A 6,632-nucleotide genomic window follows, 5' to 3' on the forward strand; every position below is an offset into this window, starting at 1 on the left:
CTGCTTTCTGCAATGATCTGGCTGGGAGCTGCAGAACACAGCTGTTCCTATTCGGCTATCTCCTGTTCTTTTAATTTTTAAGTGATACAGTGTAAACATAAAAAGGAGAAAACTGTGTTGAGTATAGAGTGTTCTGTATAAATGTTTTGATAACATTTTATTAAAAAAAATAAAAAGTTTAGACATTGCAGGTTATTTCTTGAGAATACTGGGATATACATATATACACACACACACACACACTGAACATTATATATATATTTCATCTAGTATATATATGTATATACAGTTTTTTATGATGTAGTCAGTTTTATACAGTATCATTTAACTCACATCATTTAACAAATGAGAAACTTTAAAAAGTATTATAGGTTATTCACTTCCATTATTTTCAATTTGTACATTAGCTAGTATTTCATTAATTCATGTGGTCATCCATATATTTTTCCTTCAATCAGCATATATGTATTGATGATCCACTATTCTAGCTACTGTGAGCGTTTCTGGGATGCAATGATATTCAAAACTTAATTCTTGCTCTCATCAACATTATAGTTAAGCTGAAAACAACCACAAACAAAGAAAATGAGTGCAAGCTGTAGATTCTCTAACTTGCTATCAAACTTGAAAATAGGAGACAGATTTTTTTTTTTAATTACACTGCTGGAAACCATGAATATCCTGAAGAAACTATTATAGAGTATGGAGAATGAGATTAGATGAAGAAGAGCAGATGATGGCCGGCCAGAAAATGATGTGCTTCTGAAAGCATGAACATGTGAAATAAAATTATGACTGCAAAGATGCTGTGTGTTTGCAATAATTAGCCAGGTGTGGCCCTGCTGATAGCGCTTGGCAGAATTATCTATAGAACAGAAATGGAAAGTTTGCAGAGGATTCTAATTTAAATAGAACAGCTACTCTGTGTAGGGAAAAGTGTAAATGGAGAAAAGTGTAAATAACAGCTGGCAGTAGTTATGTGTCTCAAAAATCCAATAGTGTTCTGTTTTTGAATATAGGTTAAAGTAGATCTGATATGCCAGTGCTTTTTTTAGGATCTGGAGTCCTAGAAGTCTATAGAAACAGAGACTGGTGTGATTTTGTCCTCTGCAGGATGTAGGCGCTCTTGGTTTATTTATTTGATAAACCTGCTGTGAACTACTGGGAAAACTTTATTATTTCAGAAACACTTTATCCATCCAGTGTACACTTATTCCTACATCAATTTTTAAGTCTATCTGTTTTTAAAAGCCTATCCATACATCTAGTAATAAGAAAAAAATGTCTAACAACCATGTCTACACCACTGTTAGTGATATTATCACACTACTCTTTCAATATAGACTGATGGTTTACGTGAAAAGCACTTGAAAATTTCATGAATATTCTTCTTCTACTTACAGTGAACAGCATTCCTGGATTAACGTGCTTTAGGCTATAAAACAATATGAATTAGTGTGTTTCCAATTTTTCAGAAGGAATATGCAACTTTAGATTTTCTACCTTGCATTTTCAGGGATATTTTTGTTTTATAGTATCTATTATTACTATAAAATGTGTTTCTTAGTGATAGGTATATATCTGGCTATTGTTTAGTAAGCAAGGTTTAAAAAACCTCAAATTGGCCGGGCGCGGTGGCTCAAGCCTGTAATCCCAGCACTTTGGGAGGCCGAGACGGGTGGATCATGAGGTCAGGAGATCTAGACCATCCTGGCTAACAAGGTGAAACCCCGTCTCTACTAAAAAAATATAAAAACAAACAAACAAACAAACAAAAACAAAAACAAAAAAACAAACATAGCCGGGCCTGGTGACAGGCACCTGTAGTCCCAGCTACTTGGGGGAGGCTGAGGCAGGAGAATGGCGTGAACCCAGGAGGCAGAGCTTGCAGTGAGCCGAGATCGCACCGCCACTGCACTCCAGCCTGGGCGACAGAGGGAGACTCTGTCTTAAAAAATAAAATAAAATAAAATAAAAATTAAAAAAATAAATAAATAAAGAGTTTCTAAAGTTATATATGCAGTATGTTATTTCCATGGTGGAGCAGAGTTTTCTAAGTTTTGTTTCTTTATTTTTTTTATCAAATACATTGTTTCTGGGGTCTAATAATATGTAGGAGACATCTTATTAGAATGATAACTGACTTTCTATTTTCATAACCTAATTGTTGTTGTTTTCCTCATCACTTTTTCTTGACATGGAATATAACCAATGAAAAGCCTAGAGATATCATTTTAGAATGTGGTTACTTCTAAGATAATATTTAACATATCACTTAGTTATGTATTAGCTTCTCATCTATAGATATGATCTTTAAATGCTTTAATATTCAAAGTACTTGATTTACCTTGCCTCAAACTAAGAAAATTAATGCAAAATTATTGTTTCTTTGCACAATGCACAATGGATATAAACTAAGATTTTAGTAAGTTCATGAGTCTTTCAGTGAGTTTCGTTTTGTTTGTTACTTTATGATTTAGTGAGTTCTAATCATCCACTTTAAAAAGTATGTTGACAAGTTCACAGCAATATGTTAACCTCTATCTGTTTTTTTCTTTTATATGACAGGTTGATAGTTAACTTTTTCTTGTAACTCCAATTTTGTTGAATTGTTAGAAGAGTAGCAGTTGAAAATCACTTTGCCCTCCATTTTCTAAGAGCCAGATGAAATAGTTGCTTTTGTTACATTTACCAGAGAGAATGTAAAATGTACTTAAATCAGCCTTTATTCCTCTCAAGTTCCAAGAAAGGAACACTCTTAGTTTTCTATTGCTAACCATTGTTTACTCTTGTGCCTCCTCATCTCAACATTTTTCGACCAACTGTGGGATAGTGGTAGGGAGTTCATTCATTTCTTTTCATTCTTTTTTACAAGCAGTTAGGCAGAAGCATATAACAGTCTACTGAAGAATTGCCATGGGTGAAAGGGAAGGGAGAGAGAACATGGTTTAATAGTTTTACTTCTGTCCACAGGAGATGATCATTTCTGTAGGTAATGCTCTGGACTGCAATGGGCATTTTCCAATTCTGAGATAAACTAAGCCAAAATGTTGAGGTAACAGAGAGAAATAACTAGCATCCTTGACGATGCAATTACCACATCCGTTGAACTGTTCTACCTTAGTGCTTAATATTTTATTAAATAATAATCACATTATTTGCTTTAAATATTTTGATTCAGGTCTTCTTATACTTGAAGTGAAACATACAACCCTTTTTATCATATGATTAACTCCTTTAGTTTCTCTAACCTCTTTTATTCACTTGTGACTGGAGCTTCCATTTTATTTAAATTTATCTCCTTTACACCATTTTTATTTCCTTCTCTTCATACTACAAGTAGAGAAGATGAGAGACATTAAAAATAACAGGATGATAAATTAAAAGAAAGGAGTTGGGTTGACTGTAATATTCTACTCCAATTATATTTAATAATATTGACTCTGTGAATAATGTTATAGAAATCAAGAACTAGAAAACAATAAATGTTTGTTATTTTTCATATCACTGGTCAATATGCTAAATGTGTATCACACTAAATACATATTTTAAATGATTATATAACTTCCCAGAACTTTGTTAAATAAAAATACAACGTTTAAAAGTATTTTAATATCACACTAAATACATATTTTAAATGGTTATATAACTTCCCAGAACTTTGTTAAATAAAATACTACATTTAAAAGTATTTTAATAATTTTACAGCTCAAAACTTAGTAATACAAAAAAAATTTCTCTTTAAATTTTTCTGAAAGCCAAGCTTAATGTTTATATTGAGCTCCCATTTTGCTTGACAGAAGAGAACTTTTAAATTCCCAGAAATTTTACTTCCAAAGTCATTCACTGAGAATATAGCATATTTTGAAGTTAAGTTTTGTCAAATTCAGATTTTTCCTCCTCATCTTTTTTACTTCTGTTGTAGGACCTGTATTCCTGTGGCTTTTATGGCATTGTGATATTTCATGAAAAAATATGTCCACACTCATTTTGTGGTGGCATCCCTGAGAAACAGTCAGCCCACATAGACTTTAATTAGTGGCACCAACCCACAGTGACTCTTGTCAATATCTCCATTGTCCTCTTGCACTTTTAGTGATGCTCAACTGCTTTTCCCTAACTGGTTTTCAGATCCATTTAAGCCACCGGCTTGCCATCAATACTGTCTATACCCTTTTAGTAGTCCCAGGGACAGTTTACTGTATTTCCTTCATGTGGGGTATTTGAGGATATCAACACAACCTCTCTGTTTCTAACATTTCATACAGTGGTCCTATTTCAGGATATAACTTAAAACTGACAGGTGAGGCTGCACCAGTCCTTTTTGTGATATTTAATATGCTACCAAATATTTATCAAATTTGAAAGCAGACTAAGTATGGCATAAGAAGTAACTTGAATATCCTTATTGATCATTGACATATTAGAATACAACCAAGTGGAAACTTTCAGACTATTAGCTTTGCCACTACTAGAAGCATTCTTTGAAATGGAATTCTGTTTCCTAAGAATTAGAACTGCCAACAATAGTTTAGGTGGGGAATTGTCCTTCCTCTCTCCCTACCACTAAATCCCAGTCTTAGTCAACTCCTTCCTCAATCACCCATGTAAATAAATATCTCTTTATGATACCTTTTATTACAACTAGATCTCCATGACTAAGGCCTGCTTATATAGAAAGCAGAATACGACTCTATCATAAGTACTCTCACTTTGTTATGTAGGAGATATTCAAATTTACAGTTTTTTATAGTAAAGAGGTCAAATAAGTACACACTCTTTTATTTAGTATTCCTTAGTAAGTAAAACATGATGCTTATGAACTTGATTTAAACTATTTTTATGTTTATTTTAAACTTTATTTCATTTATAATTGACATAACAATTGTACATATTGTGCAATGTGATAGTTCAATTCATGGATACATTGTATAATGATTAATCAAGGTAACTGGCATATCTATCACCTTAAATGTTTTGTTTCTTTGTGGAGATAATATTCAAAATTCTCTCACTATCTTAAAATATCCTATACATAATTAATAGTTGTGGTCACCCTAGTGTGTAATGGAACATTGGAACTTATTCTTCCTGACTAACTGTAAATTTTAGAATCTTGATATAAGTCTCATCTCTTACTTGAATGAGAATTTATTTTTCCAATATTTCTAAGATTAGTCATGGTTCTAGGAACTCTCTGATCAAATTATCTTTTATAGTCCTGTGGTCTCTTAGAAATTATAATTTTTAAAATCTTAGTGAAAACTAAAAAAAAAGTATGACTGTTAATTCCTTTTATCCAGCAAATAACATCATCTGTGTGTACTTTTCTCAGAAATACATATTTCCTATTATTGCAACAAATAGAACTTTGCAAGAGTTGCACATTACTGAAAAATCTATTTATTCAAAAATTGTACTAGGTAGATCTTTATTGTTACTCTTAATTAGCTTTGGATCCATCTTAAATAATGGAGCTGGAATCGGACATCATCACTGCCAATCATTTTTTGCTGCAGGGAGAAAAGTTTAAAGAACAAAACAGCTCTCTTCTCTTTGAAGCAGATATCTGATTTGAGGCAAAACCTTCTGAATCTCCTTCTGAATCTATAGCTGATACTGTTGTGGCAATATTTGAGCACTGCATAATAGCATGTGGAGCATAGCTGATGACTTTCCTTTAGCCTCTTTGTACTCTGAAATTTCTACTTCATTGCTTATCTTAAAAGAAACAAAATCAAGCCTAGCTTACTGAAGTTACTCCTGACTTTCAGCCAGAACCTAGTATACGGAATTTCTGACTATATTTTATTGTTAGAGTTCTCAAAATACTGAGTACTTTTTTTTTAGTTACTTAACTTCTATCTCCTTATGATACATACCTTCACATATTTGCTCCTATTCTTCTCTCTGGAGCAACAGAAGAAATGAATACAATCTTTTCACATAAGTCTGTTTGGGGGAAACTATATATGTCCTGGCTATCTCCAAGTCCTTTCCTTTGCTATATTTCTATTCCCTGGTTCTTTAACCAGCCCTCATCATTTTTTTTTTTTTTTTTTTTTTTTTTTAGTACTATGTTGTTGAAACAGCAGGAAATACCCTAAATGTAAATGAATATAGAGACGTCAAGTTAAATCTATCCTTTAAATGCAAACAGAACATTCAAAACATGGGAAGATTTTTATCTTTTCTATTAGAAAGTCTTTCACTTTTTTCTATCTATATCAAAGGGAAAAATGCAGCTGAATGTCTCTGCACCTGTATGAGTGATCGATTGCCACAGTAATGCTGAGTGACAAGCCACTACCAAACCTTATCATAATAGAACAATAAGCATTGATTGCTTACACATCTGGACTCAGCTGGGGACTGGTAAGGTGCTACAGGTGATGAAGCTTACATTTAATCAAAATTTTAGAGGTTGGCTGGCTATTGGCTAATCTAAGTTGCCTTTGGCTAGAGTGACTGGATGGTGAGCTTTATTCCCTAATTTAGTTTCCTTTGAAATAAGCCAGGACTTGCTTTGGCTATTTATGCATGTTCACAAAAGAGTGGCAAACACCCAAGAGCATAAAAGGTAGAGTGCAAATATGTAAGCATTTTCAAGCCTCTGCTTGTATATTTAACAT

Source organism: Rhinopithecus bieti, unplaced genomic scaffold (assembly GCF_001698545.2).
Source record: "Rhinopithecus bieti isolate Rb0 unplaced genomic scaffold, ASM169854v2 scaffold_10499, whole genome shotgun sequence".
Taxonomy (NCBI): domain Eukaryota; kingdom Metazoa; phylum Chordata; class Mammalia; order Primates; family Cercopithecidae; genus Rhinopithecus; species Rhinopithecus bieti.